This window comes from Ranitomeya variabilis, chromosome 4 (assembly GCF_051348905.1).
Source record: "Ranitomeya variabilis isolate aRanVar5 chromosome 4, aRanVar5.hap1, whole genome shotgun sequence".
Taxonomy (NCBI): Eukaryota; Metazoa; Chordata; class Amphibia; order Anura; family Dendrobatidae; genus Ranitomeya; species Ranitomeya variabilis.
Window position 1 is genome coordinate 253,171,252 of NC_135235.1, and position 22,858 is coordinate 253,194,109.

The 22,858-nt window shown below is 45.7% G+C and overlaps 1 protein-coding gene across 22 annotated transcripts in view; it reads left to right on the forward strand.

The window, feature by feature from the left end:
- Positions 1–22,858, forward strand: part of ROBO3 (roundabout guidance receptor 3) — a 552,219-nt gene that overhangs the window by 371,567 nt on the left and 157,794 nt on the right. Inside the window, exon 1 of one of the 22 annotated variants that reach the window (XR_013213100.1) lies at positions 8,575–8,680. The exons of 19 other annotated variants lie outside the window; for them this stretch is intronic. The gene's annotated coding sequence lies outside the window, so the exon portion shown is untranslated. 2 more of the 22 variants (XR_013213101.1, XR_013213098.1) reach the window with 2 other exon arrangements.

Sequence of the window (22,858 nt, forward strand, 5' to 3'; positions counted from 1 at the left end):
CGTTTTCCTTTTAGCGGCCATCACAGACTTAATCACTTAGTCATGAGCACTATACTTGTATGGGGGGTGATTACCTCCACATTACATTGCCCTTTTATTTTTATATTTTGAATTTGCCGCTGTTCACATTTTTAACCATTTTTTTGCCCAGTAAAATTAAAAACCTGAAGTATTGCAGTGAAAGGGTTTTGTGGGGCGAGGCGGGTGTCTGCTGTGTGGCGGATCTGGCACTTTTGCTTATTTTCGCTAGTTGTTAATTTTTCTGCTCTCCATCACAGAAATTGAGAAATGCAGATGAGCGCCTTAAAAAGGGTTGTCCACTACTTTTATTCTCCCATTAAATCAATGTATGATTTCCGAGTCCATGTTTAGATCAGTGACCTGGAAGAGGAGAAAATCCGGCAAAAGTAAATCCTTCATTGCGGGGAGAATCCGCACTCGGGATGTCTTTGGGGATTATTTATCTACATCGCAATTTTGCTTTTCACTTTCTGTAATTAAGTAGAAGTGTGATCTGAACGTGCGACGCTGCGGCACTCGAAGCCATAGATTAATGTAAAACTTGTGGCAATAAATGACTCGCACATGAGACTCACTAAATCCATTACTGCAATTACTGTAAATATTCTCTGCAGTCTGCACAGGACTGAGCCAGCATAGAGGCGGCCACTGTGGAGGCGTCCAGACTGCAGATCCCTCCTCCTTACTGAGGCCCCTCCTCCTTACTGGGGCTCCTCCTTATTGAAGCCCCTCCTTACTGAGGCTCCTCCTTATTGAAGCCCCTCCTCTTACTGAGGCTCCTCCTTATTGAAATCCCTCATTCTTAACGATGCTTCTTCATATTGGGACTCTTCCTCCTTATTGATGCCCCCCACCTCCTTATTTAGATTTTTTTCTCCTTATTGAGGCTCCTGCCTATTGAGGCTTCTTTTTCTTATTGATGCTCCTGCTCCTTATTAAGGCTTCTCCTTTTTATTAAGACTTCCTCCTTTTTGAGGCTTCTAATCCTTAGAGACCCCTCCATATTGAGGCTCCTCCTCCTTTATTGAAATCCCTCCTTATTGAGGCTCCTCTTCCTTATCAGGCTCCTTTTGCTCATTGAGACTCCTCTTTATCTAGACTCCTGCTCCTTATTGAGGCTCCTCCTCCTTATACATATACCTCCTTATTGAGGCTCCTCCTCCTTATACAGACTCCTTATTGAGGCTCCTCCTCATTCATACTGCTTATTGAGGCTCCTCCTTATACAGACTCCTCCTTATACAGATTTCTTATTGAGGCCCCTCCTTCTTATACATATTCCTTATTGAGGCTCCTCTTTCTTATACATATTACTTATTGAGGCTCCTCCTCCTTATACAGACTCCTTATTGAGGCTTCTCCTACATACTGCTTATTGAGGCTCCTCGTTATACCTGCTCCTCATTATTGAGGCCCCTCCTTATTGAGGCTCCTCCTCCTTATACAGACTCCTTATTGAGGCTTCTCCTACATACTGCTTATTGAGGCTCCTCCTTATACATGCTCCTCATTATTGAGGCCCCTCCTTATTGAGGCTCCTCCTTATACATACTCCTTATTGAGGCTCCTCTTCCTTATACATACGCCTCCTTATTGAAGCTCTTCCTCATACATACTGCTTATTGAGGTTCCTCCTTATACAGACTCCTCCTTATTGAGGCTCCTCCTCTTATACAGACTCCTCCTTATTGGGGCTCCTCCTTATTGAGACTCCTTATTGAGGCTCCTCCTCCTTTATTGAGACTCCTCCTTATTGGGGCTCCTCCATGTACAGGCTCCTCTTTATTGAGACTCCTTCTCATTGGGGCTCCTTCTCCTCATTGAGACTCCTCCTTATTGGAGCTCCTCCTTATTGAGGCTCCTCCTTATTGTGACTCCTAATTATTGGGGCTCCTCCTCCTTATTGAGACTCCTCCTCATTGGGGCTCTTCCTCCTGATTGAGACTCCTCCTTATTGGGGCTCCTCCTTATTGAGGCTCCTCCTCTCAGACTGTGTAGCCGGTCCCTGATACTTATTTTCAGTTACTAGTGATTGAATCATCCAGCCGTCCATGCACCGATCTGCCGCTGAGCTTGTGCAGAGCTGCAGTGTAAAGCATGTGGGAGAGTGCGACAGCCTGAGGGTCTGAAGAGAGAGAAGCTCCTTGGGGTCCTCACAGAAGCAGCTTTTCTTCCTGAAGATATTGATGAGGGTCGTTATTATTATTCACTTTTTCTCTTAGTTTCATCTTGTGCCCCTACAGCCAGTGACTGGCAAGCTGCAAGATGTGGCTCTCCTTATCATTGCATGCTTCTCTGCCACTCAGGAACAAGGGAAAGCTGGGTGACAGCCGCTCGTATCGCTGTGACATCTGTAGGAGGGTCCGATATGACGACAGAGCAGAATATTACCGGATCCATTAATCAGGATAAGTCCATACTAATTGTATTACTGACCGCAGCGGCTTTTTTCGTGGAATGAAAGTGATTGGGAATGAGCCATTAGAGAAAGTCACGGCCTAGGGTTCATTACTAATTGGGCAGTTTCGCCATCTTGCCCCCTTGACCATCTCCCCATGGAGCCCCCCGGCAGCGGCACCCGGCCCCGGCTCAGAGCGGCATCTGGCAGGAGAGAGGCAGACGACATTTATTATTATTACATGGCCCCCAGAGCGGCCGATAAAACGGCTCCGTCACATCACAATGAAGCGCGGCCAAGCATCCTCCCGTAGTCCGTGCAATGCTTCGGCGGCAGCGGCAATTAATTTAATTTTCCCATAACGGCGCCTGTTTTCTCTTCCCTCCTTCTGGATTATGTCCCTGGCCCCGGCCGACCTGACACGGCTCATTCTGTTCTCAAAGACATTAATGGTAATAAAGTTATCGCCGGATGTGCGCCATTAATCGCCTGCCTAACGCCGGCCACTGCCAGCGACTGACTGAGGAGATATCTGGGCGAGCTCTGCTCTTGTAGATGACAGGCTTTGACTTCACACTGAATCCTGCTCCGGAGAAAAGGTTGGTCAAATTAGGGGACCAGGAGCAGATGAGACCCGAAACTAAAGATGGCCACAGGCTCACCTGGTCCGGCGGCCTTTTCTTAGGTGGAGGAACCTCAGTGCGTTCTGAGGACAGGATGCCACAAGCCATGGCTCTGCACAGCTCCAATCCAGAGTCTTTCTTACAGCCATGATCCCTTTCCCTCCAATATTCCTAAATGCCAGAGAAATGTAGAAGAATTAAAGACAAAAAATGGTGATTAGTGCGACCGCGTGTGCCTTACCTCCGCACCGAAGATCCTGACAGACCTGGAAACACTCAGTAAGCAGTGCCATATGCTCCTTTTATGTCTGCGGGAATAGATCCCTCATTAGTAACAAGCGTGCGAGTTCAGAATAAACCTGGTGGTGACACCCCATCATTCTGCCATTACACGCTCCGAGCAGATGCCGTACAAGTGGCTTTCAGATGGGAGCTCTGATGGTTTTGCGTGGTGCTGAAGTGGCCGAGCCTCCCAGTCTTGGCGTGTACTTACGTGATTTTATGTTTATTATGAGAATTAATTTTACAGCGATCGCCCCGGACACATCTGCACATCTGTTCATCAGGCAAGTGTGGAGGATACATGTGGATGGCTGGGCATGGACATTTCTTCCATTAATTCCAAATTCTTGCTGACCTAATTAGTTTATTTTCTGGCCCCGCCCACATTTTGTTGTTAAGCCCCTCCCCTTGCAGGGTGACCAGACACCACCTTCCGGTTTGTAGACTCTTATAACTCCCAGAAGCGCCTCTGCATGGCGCAGCTGTTCTGCTGACCGTTATTACCAGTCATCAAAGTGTCGCAGTTTCTAGGAAGCTCCTTTATTGTTTGTCCACATCGGATTTAGAAGAAAACTCAGTGGTAATATCGAGTTGGGGCGGTGGGGAGACTAAGGCTATGTTCAAAAGTTGCATTTTTGCTACATTGTTTTTTTCTACGGGCAAAACCTGCTCCAAACTGCTATAAAGAACAGCAGGTTTTGCTGCTTTTTTGTTGTCTTGTCCGTGCTGATAAAGTTTAGTGCCCGGCTCAACAGGACTGGATTTTCCTTTTCTTTTTCTTTTTCTAAAAGAAATTCTAGTGCATACAAAAAAATAATGTACATGGTCGACATGACCCAGTCAACGCGTTTCAATTGCACTAAGCAGTCTTACTGGGTTTTCTCTATGAGAGAAAACTGCAACGTTCCATATTTTACTGATTAGTAAAACGTTTCTCATAACTCCCTGTAAACCGCCCGCATCATCGGTAATAATCCATCACTGCACTAATGGACGTGAGATTCCTGCTAGAATTCCTCCTGTAATAATTGCTCCATATCTCGGCTGCTGCAACAGATGCTTTCTATAGAGACAGCGGCTCCTGACAAGTCAGGAGATAATCGGGACTTAACCTTGTAAATGTTTATCCCTTTCGGGATTATTCTGGAGCCCCAGATCCATTTGTCTTCTTATTTGCCCTTAAAATGGCTCGTAAGTGACCAAGGAGTTTTTTTTTTTTTTCACGTCCCATTAGTAGAAATTCCCACAATTTAAGATATGGCTGTAAAGCGCCATGGAATAAATGGCGCTATAATAATAAATAATAATACCTACGGCTTCCGGCCAGGCGAGAGTCTGGACATAAAGCAGGAAGGGCTTGTGTGTAACTATGTACTGTCATGGGGTGGGATATAAACCCTACAGTGGAGAACAATTATTGACCCCGGACATTGCCCACCACTGGAGAGTAAAAGAACCCGGTGAAAATGCCTATAAGAAGTCTCCACCTCCTTGGACATTTCCAACCTTCATTACTGATGACAATCTCATATCTTCCTACTAGAACTTCTCAATTGTTCTCATACATTAAACCTACAGAAAATGGAGTCACAATCTTGCAACATTGTATCTATTATCGGAAACAACTTATCTGCATTTCCTGTCAGATATTTGAAGTAGATGTGATTTCCCCATATCGATGAAGTGGATCAGATTTCCCCATATCGATCCCCTGGAAGTTTTTAGTAACTTTGGTCCTGAATTGTTTTGATACCATGTTTCGCATTCATGACTTCATTTTTCTCACAAACCACTCACTAATTGGACCTTTCCAATTTGTGCGGATTAAAGTGCAATCAGTGGAAACTCCCCAGCTGTACACGGACGATCTCCATTTGACTCACTGGAGTGAATTTAGGTATTTTCTGGTCCGACCTGCTATTGTTCAACACCCGAACCATACAACCCCTGGCAGAAATTATGGAATCACCGGCCTTGGAGGATGTTCATTCAGTTGTTTAATTTTGTAGAAAAAAGCAGATCACAGACATGGCACAAAACTAAAGAAACACTAAAAGAAATCAAGAACAAAAAATGTGGTGGTCAGTAATGGTTACGTTTTTTAACTAAGCATAGTGGAAAAATTATGGAATAACTCAATTCTGAGGAAAAAATTATGGAATCATGAAAAACAAACAAACAAAAAAAAACCCTCCAACACATCACTAGTATTTTGTTGCACTACCTCTGGCTTTTCTAACATTCTAACAGCTTGCCGTCTCTGAGGCATGGACTTAATGAGTGTCACACAAGACTCTTCATCAATCTGGCTCCAACTTTCTCTGATTGCTGTTGCCAGATCAGCTTTGCAGGTTGGAGCCTTGTCATGGACCATTTTCTTCAATTTCCACCAAAGATTTTCAGTTGGATTGAGATCCGGACTATTTGCAGGCCATGACATTGACCTTGTGTGTCTATTTTCAAGGAATGTTTGCACAGTTTTTGCTCTATGGTAGGATGCATTATCATCTTGAAAAATGATTTGATCATCCCCAAACATCCTTTCAATTGATGGGATAAGAAAAGTGTCCAAAATATCAACATAAACTTGTGCATTTATTGAGATGTAATGACAGCCATCTCCCCAGTGCCTTTACCTGACATGCAGCCCCATATCATCAATGACTGTGGAAATTAGCATGTTCTCTTCAGGCAGTCATCTTTATAAATCTCATTGGAACGGCACCAAACCAAAGTTCCAGCATCATCACCTTGCCCAATGCAGATTCGCAATTCATCACTGAATACGACGTTCATCCAGTCATCCACAGTCCACGATTGCTTTTCCTTAGCCCATTGTAACCTTGTTTTTTTCTGTTTAGGTGTTAATGATGGCTTTCGTTTAGCTTTTCTGTATGTAAATCTCATTTCCTTTAGGCGGTTTCTTACAGTTCGGTCACAGACGTTGACTCCAGTTTCCTCCCATTCGTTCCTCATTTGTTTTGTTGTGCATTTCCTGATTTGGAGACATATTGCTTCAAGTTTCCGGTCTTGACGCTTTGATGTCTTCCTTGGTCTACCAGTATGTTTGCCTTTAACAACCTTCCCATGTTGTTTGTATTTGGTCCAGATTTTAGACACAGCTGACTGTGAACAACCAACATCTTTTGCAACATTGCGTGATGATTTACCTTCTTTTAAGAGTTTGATAATCTTCTCGTTTGTTTCAATTGACATCTCTCATGTTGGAGCCATGATTCATGTCCGTCCACTTGGTGCAACAGCTCTCCAAGGTGTGATCACTCCTTTTTAGATGCAGACTAACGAGCAGATCTAATTTGATGCAGGTGTTAGTTTTGGTTATGAAAATTTACAGGGTGATTCCATAATTTTTTCCTCAGAATTGAGTGATTCCATAATTTTTCCCCTATGCTTGGTTAAAAAAGTAACCACTACTGACAACCACATTTTTTGTTCTTGATTTCTTTGTGTTTCTTAAAGCCAGAAAGTTGCCATTTGAAATGAGTTTAGTTTTGTGCCATGTCTGTGATCTGCGTTTTTTCTACAAAATTAAACAACTGAATGAACATCCTCCAAGGCCGGTGATTCCATAATTTTTGCCAGGGGTTGTAGTCATGAGCATGGTACATGCCAGTGATTGCGCTCTTCCAGCTGGATGTGCCAGTGATAATGGGCTCTTCCAGTTGCATTTGCCAGTGATGGTTATTATGCTGGAAGGTTTTGTTAAAAGGATGATGGCGCCTCTGGAACACGGTACAAGTGGTTGTAGGAATCTGTGATGTCTTCATGAAGTCTGCAGTCTTGTCACTCGCCAGTACTACCACCAATCCCTATATTTAGTAATGTAACACCTTCATCAGACGATGGGGGGCGCATTACATTTCATGTACAAAACTTTTGTTAGTTATAGGTTCGCACCTGCAGGAACCTGTAAACCAAATAGAATTATGAAACAGGAGCCAAACTGCAAAGAGACATGTACAGCAAAACAGAGTATTTCAGGAGTGAGCTATGCTGATCTGGTTGTATCACAGATTTCAATACATTTCTCTGTGTCCTTATTTTTTTCTACTATTTCATTCTTAAGTCAGATCCTTAATTATTCCACAAGTAGAGAGTAAGATTGATCCCAGAACATTATCCATCTAATCACATTCCTGCACCGGAGGGGAAAATTGTTTCCATTTTCTATATAAATGGCTCGATAACAATCTACCACCATTATATCTGCCCAATAATAAAAATAAATCAGGAAGCAAAATAGCAGGAGCGTAAGGCCAAAAATAGAGGTAATCATAATAACATAATGGCAGCCAAATCAGTGAGAGGATAAGCAAACAGATATCAGGTTGGTTTTTTTTACAGCTATGAGTACAAGCAAGCAGATCTCAGGCAGTTACAAGTGTAAGGATGAGCGACTAGATTTCAGATGGTTACACGTGTGAGGACGAGCGAGCAGATCTCAAGTGGCTACACATTTGAGGGTGAGCAAGCAGATCTCAGATGGTTACATGTGTGAGGACGAGCGAGCAGATCTCACATGTTACATGTGTGAGGATGAGCGAGCAGATCTCATGTGCAAGTGGTTGCACGTGTGAAGTGAGCAGATCTCAGATGGTTGCACGAGTGAGCAGATCTCAGGTGGTTACAGTTATGAAGACAAGCGAGCAGATCTCCGTGATTACAGGTATGAGGACATGAGAACAGATCTCAGTGATTACAGGTATGAGGACAAGCGAACAGATCTCAGTGATTACAGGTATGTGGACAAGCGAGCAGATCTCAGTGGTTACAGGTATGCGGACAAGCGAGCAGATCTCAGATGGTTACAAGTGTGAGTACGAGCGAGCAGATCTCAAGTGATTACATGTGTGAGGAAGAACAAACAGATATCATTTGGTTACTGGTATGAGGACAAACGAGCAGATCTCAGGTGCTTACACATGTGAGGACAAGCAAGCAGATCTCAGGTGGTTACACGTGTGAGGACGAGCAAACAGATATCATTTGGTTACTGGTATGAGGACAAGCGAGCAGATCTCAGATGGCAACACGTGTGAGGATGAGCGAACAGATTTTAGGTGGTTACCCTTATGAGGACGAGCAAGCAAATCTCAGGTGGTTACAGATATGAGGATGACGAGCAAATCTCAGGTGGTTGGTGTGTGAGGACAAGTGAGCAGGTCTCAGGTGGTTACACGTGTGAGGACGAGCAAGCAGATTTTAGGTGGTTACACCTGTGAGGACAAGCGAACAGATATCATTTGGTTACTGGTATGAGGACAAGCGAGCAGATCTCAGATGGCAACACGTGTGAGGACGAGCGACCAGATCTCAGGAGGAGGTGGTTGTACATGTGAGGAAAAGCGAGCATATCTCAGATGTTCCATGTGTGAGGACGAGCGAACAGATCTCGGGTAGTTTCACATTTGGGGATGAATGAGCAGATCTCAGGTGGTGACAAATATGAGAACGAGTGAGCAGCTCTCAAGTGCAGGTGGTTGCACGGGTGAGAACGACTGAGCAGATCTCAGATGGTTGCACAAGTGAGGACAAGCTAGCAGATCACAGGTGGTTCCACGTTTGGGATCAACTGAGCAGATCTCAGGTGGTTACACGTGTAAGAGTGAGCAAGCTGATCTTTGGTAGTTACACATATGAGGACGAGCAAACAGATATCATTTGGTTTCTGGTATGAGAGTAAGCGAGCAGATGTCAGATGGGTACACGTGTGATGACCACCGAGTAGATCTCAGGTGGTTATACGTGTGGACAAGCGAGCAGATCTCAGGTGGTTACAAGTGTTAGGATGAGCGAGCAGATCTCTGGTGGTTACAGGTATGACAATAAGGGAGCATATGTTAGATGCTTACACGTGTAAGGACAAGCGACTAGATCTCAGGTGGTTACAGGTGAGAGGACTGGGGACTAGATCTCAGGTGGTTACAGGTGTGAGGACAACCGATGAGATCTCAGGCAGTTACAGGTGTGAGGACGAGTGAAAGATCTCATTTGGTTACATGTGTGAGGACGACCTAGTTGATCTCAGGTGGCTACAAGTGTTAGGACAGACCTAGCTGATCTCAGGTGGTTACAAGTGTTAGGACAGCTGAGCAGATCTCAGGTGGTTACAAGTGTTAGAACAGCCGAGCAGATCTCAGGTGGTTACAGGTGTGAGGACAACCGATGAGATCTCAGGCAGTTACAGGTGTGAGGACGAGTGAAAGATCTCATTTGGTTACATGTATGAGGATGACCTAGTTGATCTCAGGTGGTTACAAGTGTTAGGACAGACCTAGTTGATCTCAGGTGGTTACAAGTGTTAGGACAGCCGAGCAGATCTCAGGTGGTTACAAGTGTTAGGAAAGCCGAGCAGATCTCAGGTGGTTACAAGTGTTTGGACAGCCGAGCAGATCTCAGGTGGTTACAAGTGTTAGGACAGCCGAGCAGATCTCAGGTGGTTACAAGTGGTAGGACAGCCGAGCTGATCTTAGGTGGTTACAAGTGTTAGGACAGCCGATCAGATCTCAGGTGGTTACAAGTTTTAGGACAGCCGAGCAGATCTCAGATGGTTACAAGTGTTAGGACAGCTGAGCAGATCTCAGATGGTTACAAGTGTTAGGACAGCTGAGCAGATCTCAGATGGTTACAAGTGGTAGGACAGCCGAGCTGATCTCAGGTGGTTACAAGTGTTAGGACAGCCGAGCAGATCGCAGGTGGTTACAAGTGTTAGGACAGCCGAGCAGATCTCAGGTGGTTACAAGTGTTAGGACAGCCGAGCAGATCTCAGGTGGTTACAAGTGGTAGGACAGCCGAGCAGATCTTAGGTGGTTACAAGTGTTAGGATGAGCGAGCAGATCTCTGGTGGTTACAGGTATGACAATAAGGGAGCATATGTTAGATGCTTACACGTGTAAGGACAAGCGACTAGATCTCAGGTGGTTACAGGTGAGAGGACTGGGGACTAGATCTCAGGTGGTTACAGGTGTGAGGACAACCGATGAGATCTCAGGCAGTTACAGGTGTGAGGACGAGTGAAAGATCTCATTTGGTTACATGTGTGAGGACGACCTAGTTGATCTCAGGTGGCTACAAGTGTTCGGACAGACCTAGCTGATCTCAGGTGGTTACAAGTGTTAGGACAGCTGAGCAGATCTCAGGTGGTTACAAGTGTTAGAACAGCCGAGCAGAACTCAGGTGGTTACAGGTGTGAGGACAACCGATGAGATCTCAGGCAGTTACAGGTGTGAGGACGAGTGAAAGATCTCATTTGGTTACATGTATGAGGATGACCTAGTTGATCTCAGGTGGTTACAAGTGTTAGGACAGACCTAGTTGATCTCAGGTGGTTACAAGTGTTAGGACAGCCGAGCAGATCTCAGGTGGTTACAAGTGTTAGGAAAGCCGAGCAGATCTCAGGTGGTTACAAGTGTTTGGACAGCCGAGCAGATCTCAGGTGGTTACAAGTGTTAGGACAGCCGAGCAGATCTCAGGTGGTTACAAGTGGTAGGACAGCCGAACTGATCTTAGGTGGTTACAAGTGTTAGGACAGCCGATCAGATCTCAGGTGGTTACAAGTTTTAGGACAGCCGAGCAGATCTCAGATGGTTACAAGTGTTAGGACAGCTGAGCAGATCTCAGATGGTTACAAGTGTTAGGACAGCTGAGCAGATCTCAGATGGTTACAAGTGGTAGGACAGCCGAGCTGATCTCAGGTGGTTACAAGTGTTAGGACAGCCGAGCAGATCGCAGGTGGTTACAAGTGTTAGGACAGCCGAGCAGATCTCAGGTGGTTACAAGTGTTAGGACAGCCGAGCAGATCTCAGGTGGTTACAAGTGGTAGGACAGCCGAGCAGATCTTAGGTAGTTACAAGTGTTAGGACAGCTGAGCAGATCTCAGGTGGTTACAGATGTGAGGACAGCTGAGCAGATCCCAGGTGGTTATATAAATAAGTAGGGGCAAACAGATTTCTGGTGATTACGGGTATAAGGATGAGCGAGCAGATCCCTTGTGGTTACAGGTATGGACATCACATGCTGAGAAGACTACAGGTTCTTTGTTAGATGCAACTCCTCTTATGTAGGAGTAAAATGATTATCAAAATACTTTTACTCACCGCCTGTGGCTGTGGGCACCATTCTCTCAATTAGGTTTGGTAGTAGGTATCTTAAGTGTTTCTATAGTTGCTTCATGAACACAGATCCTGTATGGGGTCAACAAATGGATGCAAAGGCCTTTACTAAAAAGCCAAGGTACGTTTATTGGTCAGACCAGACAAAAAATGCGCGTATAACATTTTACAACATCGGCAGGTGTAGCCTGCTGCCCGACCCAGGTTTCGCCCCCTGATGCTTCATCCGGGGCTTGGCTATTGTGAATTGTCACCTGAGTCATATATTGGGCTTGTCACTCTCTAGTAAACAAACAATATTTATAAGAATAGAATATTATTTTTTTTTTATAAATCTATCAGTCTGATACATAAGGTCAATACACAATATATTTCTTCTTTTATGCTGAGGCTGTTCATGACTTCCCAACTCATTGCATCACCTCAGTCTGAGAATAAACGTAGAAGTGCTATGTCTGTGACATATCTTACGCCGCTATAAGATCGAATCTTTTTTATATTCCAAATTACTGATCCGGCTGCTTGGATCTGTGTTGTCCTATGTGTCACGTATGACCTGTGCGCTCTGTGTTCTGCACTCGGCACATGTGCTCACATAGTGCTGAAGTCTCTGCTGCGAGAGTGAATAATTGAAAGTATAATCACATTGTGGGGTCAGCGGAGGGGGGCTCACAGACAAGATGAAAGCCGCCCTCTATCAGAGGATGGGGGGCACCGAGGAGAATGTTACATTGTATCACGGTATGGGGGCAGCTGCTGTGGGGGCTGTTTACTCTGCTGCAGGTTCAATAATTACCTTCCTCAAATATTTGAGATGTCATTGTTCATAGGCGGTTATTCACCTGTTATGGAGAATGAAATCTCATCTCTGCCAGCGACAAAGAGAAAGTGACTCTAATTTACTGAGTCTGGAGGAGACACTTAATGTGCAGCAAGGACGATAGAAGCAAGGAGACTGATGCACAGATTGTATCAGAAGACTTAAAGAATAACGATTCACAGACATGGAAACACAGATTTCTGTTTTCAGATATGGATTTTCAGAGAAAATTACTGATAACAAAAAATGCATACGCTATTCCAACACACAACAGATTAGAGCTTGCTTCCATCTCTTCTTACCCTATGTTCGGTGTATACTCCGGAAATGGTCCAATCATACATACAGTTCCCATTGACACAGTGTGTGAAAAAAAGTTTCCTTTCCTATTTGGTGTGTCCCAGGACACCTTGCTGTAATATACTTGCACCTCAAAAAAAAAAAAAAAATTATATATACAGAGTACGTTGTGCACATGCAGAAAAATGTTACTTATGTGAATTAACTATATATACAGGACCATTCAAAGGTTTAGACAAATCTAATCATGCAATGGTTTTGATTTTTTAATTGGAATATGCGCATTGTAGATTCAGACTGAGGGCAGCAAAATCACAAAGGAAGGAAGGAACAAACCGAATATAGAAACAAAGAGGAAAGAAAATTGTGACACATTCCAGAATATGTGTTACTCCTCAGATTCCTCCTGGTGTGTCCCTCTGTTCCATCAATGACCGCTTTGCACCCCTCCTCATTCTCTCCGCAGCTTCATCAGGTCGCCCCCTGGAGGCTTCCAATGGTCTTGGAGAAGTTCCCAGTGGTGCTGAGCGCTCGTTGACTGCTTTATCTTCACTTTGCAACCAACATATCCCAAATCATCTCCATTGGGGTCAGGTCAGGTGATTGTGGCGGCCATGTCATCTGACGCAGCCTCCATCCCTTTCCTTCTTGGTCACATCGCTCTTTGTATTCGCTAGACGGCTTTTGGGCCATTGTTCTGTTACATCACAAATGATGATCCCACTAAGGGCAGACCAGATGGGATGCCGGTCGCTGCAGAACGCTTTGGTGATCATGCTGGTGAAGTTTGTCTTCATCATGAAATAAATCACTGACCCTGTCGTCAGCAAAGTCCTCCCCACCCTCCCACTTCGGCCCCTATGCTCTATGCTGGCCAGCCCTTGTGTTGCTTGGCCCAAAAAAAGTAACTTCTTGTTTGAAGTGCTCAATGGTTGATTCTTTGCAGCCATTTGAATAGAGGCAGCTTCTTGCCTCCTCTGGACACTTGGTATGGAGATGTGTCGTCTACTTTATTTGTGCATCATTTATGAGAGCTGTTATACAACGTCCTGCCAATTTGTGTTTTCTGAGGCCGGTAACTCTGATGAACTTATCCTCTACAGCATAGTGAATTATTCTTTGTCTTTTTCCTGGGACGGTTCTCGTGAGAACCAGTTTCATCATAGCGATTTATTACTTTTTCATGAACGCATTTAAGGATACCTTCAAGGTTGTAGCAATTTTGTAGATTGACTGACCTTCATATCTTACAGTAATGGACTGACGTTTCTCTTTGCTTAGTTGAGTGACTCTTCTCTTGTCATATTCTGGTATAGAACATTTAGGGAACAGGGCTCAGGTGTATGGAATAGGGCTCACCCCATGGCCGGCGACTCCGCACATGAAGTCTTGACCAGGCATACCTATTCATTCGAAGCCATCCAGTTCCATATGTGATGCTTCCTTCATTTGTTTTGTTGAAGTCGATTAGTACTGTTTAACACTTTATTTTTGGAATGTAGGATCTTTCCATTTTCTTCCCAATCTCAGGACTATAAATGTCTCCCAAAGATGTGGCAGACTGGTAGAAGACAAGTGTAAATTGTGATACTCATCCATTTTCCTCAATAAGCCATGGTGCATCTGTGGTGTCGATCTTCATGGCCTCCTGGAAAAGCTTGCTCATTTATTTTACACCACACATAAGATATTTCTGAATCTTTCATTATTCAAGAGTCAAAGATGGTAATGACGCACAGCTACAAGATTCTGGGGACCTTATGGGACTGGGAGAAGCATTTACCTGTCTGTTTACGGTGCAAATTAGTTTTACGGCATTCACCTTGTAGATTACTGAATAACTCCTGGGCCCGGAGCCAATAAAACATCAAAAGGCAAAAGGTCAATAGGCTGCCTAATCTCCCGTGTTTTATAACTGCTTAATGAACATCCATTTTGTTAGCTCACCACTGATGACACTTTGGGGGGTTTTGTTTCCTGCTCGCTTCTTGCCCTCTAATTTGTGCATTTTCTCTCACAAGTTTAGACGTTTTACAGATGTACATGAGACAAACACAATGGTAGAAGCCAAGTCTAGAGCTGAACTGTAAAACACTGGCTCAGAGGATAAAAGCCGGAAGATTACAGTAAAATGGCCCACTGCCTGGTGCACAGTAACCGAAGACCCTGATTATTTCATGACTTGTCATGAGTGTGGGGTGGACTGTGAACAGGATTGTATGGGGTCCTCGGTGGAAAGAGGAATTATGGTGAGGAGTCTAGAGGAGAGATATCTAAGAGGGACGAGAGGGAGAAAAGGACAAAACTTATTGAGAGTTCCAGGATGGAGACATAGATTAGAGAGAGCAAGACTATAGAGAGCAAGACTAACAGACCTAGAGATCAAGACTAACAGATCTAGAGATCAAGACTAACAGACCTAGAGATCAAGACTAGCAGATCTAGAGAGCAAGACTAACAGACCTAGATATCAAGACTAGCAGACCCAGAGAGCAAGACTAACATACCTAGAGATCAAGACTAACAGACCTAGAGAGCAAGACTAACAGACCTAGAGAGCAAGACTAACAGACCTAGAGATCAAGACTAGCAGACCTAGAGAGCAAGACTAGCAGACCTAGAGAGCAAGACTAGCAGACCTAGAGAGCAAGACTAACAGACCTAGAGAGCAAGACTAACAGACCTAGAGAGCAAGCCTAACCTAGAGAGCAAGACTAGCAGACCTAGAGAGCAAGACTAACAGACCTAGAGATCAAGACTAACAGACCTAGAGATCAAGACTAACAGACCTAGAGATCAAGACTAACAGACCTAGAGATCAAAACTAACGGACCTAGAGAGCAAGACTAACGGACCTAGAGAGCAAGACTAACAGACCTAGAGAGCACCTCAACAAGTGGACAAGCCTACAGATGACTAGAATGGACAGACCTATAGAATCACCCCATAGATCAACTCAACGGACAGACAACCCTATACAGAGATCTTGCATGGATAGACGGACCCATAGGAGGAGAGGAGAGGAGTCTGGAGGAGGAGGGAGGACAGAAGAGTGTGGAGGAGGGAGGACAGAGGAGTCTGGAGGAGGAGGGAGGACAGAGGAGTCTGGAGGAAGGAGATCAGATGAGTCTGGAGAAGGATGAGCAGGGGAGTCTGGAGGAGGGAGGACAGGAGTCTACAGGAAGACAGAGGAGTCTGGAAGTGGGACAGAGGAGTCTGGAGAAGGACAGTGGAGTCTGGAGGAGAAAGGACAGAGGAGTCTAGTGGAGGAAGGACAGGAGTCTGGAGGAGGAGGGAGGACAAAGGAGTCTGGAGGAGGAGGACAGAGGAGTCTGAAGGAGGAGGGAGGACAGAGGAGGACAGAGGAGTCTGGAGGAGGAGAAAGGACAGAGGAGTCTGGAGGAGGAGGAAGGACAGAAGTCTGGAGGAGGAGGACAGAGGAGTCTGGAGGAGGAGGGATGATAGAGGAGTCTGGAGGAGGAGGAAAGAGGAGTCTGGAGGAGGAGGGATGATAGAGGAGTCTGGAGGAGGAGGAAAGAGGAGTCTGGAGGAGGAGGGAGGACAGAGGAGTGTGGAGGAGGAGGAAGGACAGAGGAGTCTGGAGGAGGAGGGAGGACAGAGGAGTCTGGAGGAGGAGGGAGGACAGAGAAGTCTGGAGGAGGAGGACAGGAGTCTGGAGGAGGAGGGATGATAGAGGAGTCTGGAGGAGGAGGTAAGAGGAGTCTGGAGGAGGAGGAAGGACAGAGAAGTCTGGAGGAGGAGGAAAGAGGAGTCTGGAGGAGGAGGGAGGGCAGAGGAGTCTGGAAGAGGAGGACAGAGGAGTCTGGAGGAGGAGGAAGGACAGAGGAGTCTGGAGGAGGAGGAAAGGTCAGTCTGGCCGTGGCTTTCTGATAGAGAGCGTGGTAGTTCTCAACCGTGTGCTCCGGTTTATGGGGGAAGGGGAGATAGTTATTCTCTGAAGGATTTATTGTATATAGGGATCTTTATGGAAAGACAAGATGAAGAGGGACAGAAATGGAGACATTTAGAAAGACATAAAGGATGGAGGCATATGGGACTGGACAGACATGGACGTATCGGAATAAACAATGTATAAAGAAACATTGGAGGAGAATTACACAGAGTGACATGATAGATGACCAGATGTATGGAGACATTCACACCTGACCAGATCCGCAGCCGGCATATAATAATAATAATGATAATAATCTTTATTTTTATATAGCGCTAACATATTCCGCAGCGCTTTACAGTTTGCACACCTTATCCGTCAGTATACTCCAGTAATCGCCCATTTGTGACTCCCACTGTTAAGAAGTTACAATCCCCAGCATTGCCTGATAGCCTGCAGCGGTTAGGGCTTGCTGGGAGTTGTAGTTTCCGACATCTATGTGCAACATAACGCTGATAAAACTTCAGCTCCATAGAGTCATGTCCCGATATGTCGTCTATCGAGCCTTGTGACCCTTCCTTCCACTTTTCTTGGATAATGACCCTAGCTTGACGCTCTTCTTCGCCACCATTATCCTTTCTTTTGCATTTGTGATGTTGCCTAGTAACCCATCACTTGGATATGTGACATGATGAGCGTCCTTCCCCCACAATCCATCTGATCTCTCCTTATTATCCATACTGTAAGTGATGGGTCCGGGAACATATTCTTGTAGAGAGGGCACAAGGTCCGGTAATAAAGCTGGTGAACTACAAGTTACAGCAAGAAAAATGAGCAGCAAAGTAAAAAGTGCCCTCCCTGACTGCTGCAATTCCAGGCTCCTCTCACAGCAGCTTCTGCAATCCAGATGGCATTTTTTATGCTAAATCTTCATCTTTGAGCTTCATCAGGATTCATCAGATTCAGGTTGTGCCATTAATATTTCCCACATTGGCCACTGCCGCGCTCGCCAATAGTCCGATCCATTGAATAATTCATCCGTCTGTATTGGAAAATCAATCAGTAAAATTAAACTCCACTTAAACTGCAGAGGATCAGGGAGAGAAGAGATGAAAGTTTGTGTAGGAAGCGTCTCTCCGGGATGGAGATGTCACCATAATGCAGATTTATAGATTGTGGGAACCATTTTGGGGCAGTTCCATAGATGAGACAGTCTGCAGAGATACAATGTAGGAAGCTCTTATAGGCGGCAGCCACAGGCAGCACATACTATCAATAAGTAATACCAGGTGACATATGCTGGATATGTGGCCATTTTACCCTTTGTATTCATCTATGCACGCTCACAATGTTCTGCAACGCCCTGATATTTGGGTGTGACTTTATCAATGAAATGCCAAAGCAACAGTGAAGACTGACACACAAGCAGACAGGAGCAGGAGTGATGTATTGCGCCATTAGTTTATGACCACATGTGATGAGAAAAAAATAAGTTGTGGATTCTCTATCGGCCTGCACCCCTCCACATAACACCATCATCCTCCTCCATCCTTCTACATAACACCTTCCTGCACCCCTCTACATAGCATCTTCACCCCACAGCCCTTTACATTGCTTCATCATCCCCCACCCCTATACATAGCATCATCATCTTGCAGACCACTATGTACCTTTATTGTCCTGCAAAGCCCGACATAATACTGCATCCCCTATGTAGCATCATGTTCCTGCACCTCCTCTTAACATCAGGACAAATATTCTGCATTCGCCATAGCATCAGCATCCAGTCCCCTCTTCATGGCATCATCATCATCCTTCAACCTTCTACGTGGCAGCATAATAATGCACCCCCTGCATAGTATCATCATCTTGCACCCCCCTTCACGTCTCATTATTGTGCACTGTTCCATGTAGCATCATCATCCTGCACCCTCCATGTGGTATCATCCTACACCCCAATATATAACCTCATCATCTACACCCCACTATATAGCATCATCATCCTGCAAACCTCCATGTGGTATCATCCTACACCCCAATATCTAACCTCATCATCTACACCCCACTATATAGCATCATCATCCTGCACCCCTCCATGTGATATCCTCCTACACCCCACTATATAACCTCATCATCTACACCCCACTATATGGCATCATCATCCTGCACACCACTACCCGGTATCCTCATCCCACGCCCCTGCATGTAGCCTATCTCTGTCTCTGTTGTGCTGCCATTGTAACGTTATTTTATGATAGCGTTATATTGCATGGTCAGCATGGATACATGTCTAAGTTTACATTTTTAGGCTTATTTATTCCCCATTATACTCGCATGCATTTTCTGTAATCATCTGTTCGTGTCGTATTTAGTGTGTATTAGGTGGTGTAAGATAATGATGTGTGATCATGTGGTTAGCAATCTTTTCCTACATACAGTTGTGTCATAAAGTGTTTGCCCCTTCTTGATTTCCTATTCTTTTGCATGTTTGTCACATTTAAATGTTTCAGATCACCAAACATATGTAAATATTAGTCAAAGATAACACAAGTAATCACAAAATGCAGTTTTTAAATGATGATCTTTATTATTAAGGGCAAAAAATCCAAACCTACTGGGTCCTCTGTGAAAACGTGATTGCCACCTAAACCTAATAAGGGGTTGGGCCAGTTGGTGATGAGTCTTTTACAACGCTGTGGATGAATTTTGGCCAAGCATCTTTGCAGAATTGTTGACACATTGGAGGGTTTCCGAGCATGAACCACCTTATTAAGGTCATTCCACAGCATCTGAATAGGATTAAGGTCAGGACTCTGACTAGGCTACTCCAAAGTCTTCTTTGTTTTTCTTTAGAAATTCAGAGGTGGACTTGCTGATGTGTTTTGGATCCTTGTCCTGCTGCATAACCCAAGTGTGCTTCACCTTGATGTCACGAACAGATGGCTGGACATTCTCCTTCCGGATTTTTTGGTAGACCGTAGGATTCGTGGTCCCATTTACCACCGCAAGTCTTCCAGATCTTGAAACAGCAAAACAGTCCCAGACAATCACACTTCCACCACTATATTTTACTGTTGGTGTGATGCTCCTTTTCTGAAATGCTGTATTATTTTACGCCAGATGTAATGGGACATACACCTTTCAAAAACTTCAACTTTAGTCCTGGCAGTCCACAGAGCATTCTCCCAAAAGTCTTGGGGATCATAAAGAAGTTTTCTGGTAAAACTGAGACGAGTCTTTATGCCCTTATTGCTCAGCAGTGGTTTTCGTCTTGGAACTCTGCCATTCAGACCATTTTTGCCCAGTCTCTTATGGTGGAGTCATGAACATTGACCTTAAAGGGACACTGTCACCTGAATTTGGAGGGAACAATCTTTAGCCATAGGGGCAATCTTGCCTTGCGCAGGCGTGTACTATGGAGGACAGAGAATGAACTTCAATCCCATATTGCAGCCAGCATGCAGCCAGCGGGTAAGGAAAGGGTGAATCAAACACCTGAAAACCCCGCCCCTATGGCTAAAGATTGTTCCTTCCAAATTCAGGTGACAGTGTCCCTTTAATTGAAGCAAGTGAGGCCTGCAGTTCTTTTGATGTTGTTGTGTGGTCCCTTCCAACTCTACCATTCTATGCTCTTGGGGTAATTTTGTTTGCTTGGCCCCTCCTGGGAAGGTTCACCCCTGTTCCATGTTTTCGCCATATGTCGATAATGGTTCTCACTTTGGTTTGCTTGAGTCCCAAAGCTTGAGAAATGGCTTTACAACCTTTTCCTGACTGATAGATCTCAATTAGTTTGTTTCTCATTTGTTCCAGAATTTCTTTGGGTTGTGACATGATGTCTAGCTTTTGAGGAGCTCTCGGTTTACTTCACTTTGTCAGGCATGTGCTATTTAAAGGGGTTGTCCACTACTTTCAATTAACCCCCTAATGTATCCCCCCGGGGCCCCTAATGAATTGTGCAAATACCTTCCGTTGCCGTTTTCGCCTGTGAGCGGCGCTATTCCGGCGGCTGAGTCCGGGTCACGTGACCCCCAGGCTGCAGCCGCCGCTTATTTCTGCCGACGTCACGTCAATTTCCAGACTCTGGAAACTGACGTGACGTCAGCAGCAGGCGTGACCCAGCCTCCACAGACAGCAGTCACTCAAGAGTGACTGGGCTGTGGGCGGGGCTGTGGGCTGCCTGCGGGGCTGTGCCGGGGGCGGGCGGGGCTGTGCTAGGGGCGGGGCTAAGCAGGGATGATTGTGCGGGTGCCGGTATGTGGGGGAGGTGCTGGGGACTGCGGTGGGTCTGCTGCGGAGGGGGGGTCTGCGGTGTGTCTCTGTGTGCAGGCATCGTCCGATGGGACTAAAAGTCCCATCGGGCTCTGCCTGCTACAGCGACAGTGAGTGACACATTAGCCAATGATGGGACAGTAGTAGACCCATCATCCGGCTAATGTGTTGAATGTAAAAAAAAAACACAAAACCATACACACATATACAGAACATGCATACATACAACACACACCATGTGACATGTGACATCATGCAACATGTGACATCATGCAACATGTGAGAACATGCGACATGCAACATACAACATGCGACGACATGCAACATGTGACAACATGCGATGATATGCACCATGCGATGACATGCATCATGCGACAACATGCGACATGCACCATGCGACGACATGCGGCGACATGCAACATACGACATGCACCATGCGGCGACATGCAACATACGACATGCACCATGCGGTGATATGCGACATACTACAAGCAACATGCGATGACATGCAGCATGCGACATGCGGCGACATGCAACATGCGATGACATGCAACATGTGACATGCACCATGCGACGACATGCAACATGCCGCGACATGCAACATGCGAGTGACTGGGCTGTGGGCGGGGCTGTGAGCTGCCTCCGGGGCTGTGCTGGGGGCGGGCGTGGCTGTGCTAGGGGCGGGCGGGACTAGGCAGGGATGATTGTGCGGGCGCTTGTATGTACGGGCCGGCGCCGATATATGTGGGCCGGCGCCGGTATGTTCGGGCCAGGGCCGGGGGTCTGCGTGCCGGCACCGGTATGTGCGGGCGGTGCTGGGGCCTGCGGTGGGTCTGCTGGGGGGGTGGGGTGGGTCTGCGGTGTGTCTCTGTGTGCAGGCATCGGACTACAAGTCCCATCGGGCTCTGCCTGCTACAGCGACAGTGAGTGACACATTAGCCAATGATGGGACAGTAGTAGTCCCATCATCCGGCTAATGTGTTGAATGTAAAAAAAAAAAAACCATACACACATATACAGAACATGCATACATACAACACACACCATGTGACATGTAACATGTGACATCATGCAACATGTGACAACATGTGACAACATGCGACATGCAACATACGACATGCAATAACATGCGACGAGATGCAACATGTGACAACATGCGACGACATGCACCATATGACATGCGACGACATGCAACATGCGGCGACATACAACATGCGGCGACATGCACCAAGCGACGACATGCAGCGACATGCAACATGCAATGACATGCAACATGCGATGACATGCGGCGACATGCAACATGCGATGACATGTGACAACATGCGACGACATGCACCATGCGACGATATGCAACACGTGACATGCACCATGCGGCGACATGCAACATGCGGCGACATGCAACATGCGACGACATGCAACATGTGACATGCACCATGCGACATGCACAATGCAATGACATGTGACAACATGCGATGACATGCACCATGCGACGACATGCAACATCACCATGTGACGACATGTTACATGCGAAGACATGCACCATGCGACATACAACATATGACATGCAACATGCGATGACATACGACATGCAGCAAAAGACATGCGGCGACATGCAACATGCGACATGCGGCGACATGCAACATGCGATGACATGCAGCATGCAACATGCGATGACATGCTACATGCAACATGTGACTAAATGCGGCGACATGCACCAAGCGACATGCAACATACGACATGCTATGACATGCAACATGCACCATGCAACATGCGACGACATGCAACATGTGACATGCAACATGCCACATACAGTACATACATACAGTACATACATACAACATACATATAGACATACAGTACATATAACATAGAGTGCATACTCACCATCACTTGTCACCTTGATCCCTGAAGCCAGTGTCATCTGTAAAAAATATTAAAATAATAAACACTATACTCCCTGATCCGCAGAAATCCAATTAAAACGAGTGTCCCTTGCCGATCTCCCGTGGAGAGCAGGAGCATCAGCTGATGCGACCGCTCTCCAGGGACTCCAGGAATACAATGATGGAAGGTATCCTTCCACAATGTATTCCTCACAATGTATTCCTACGCCCCTGTGAG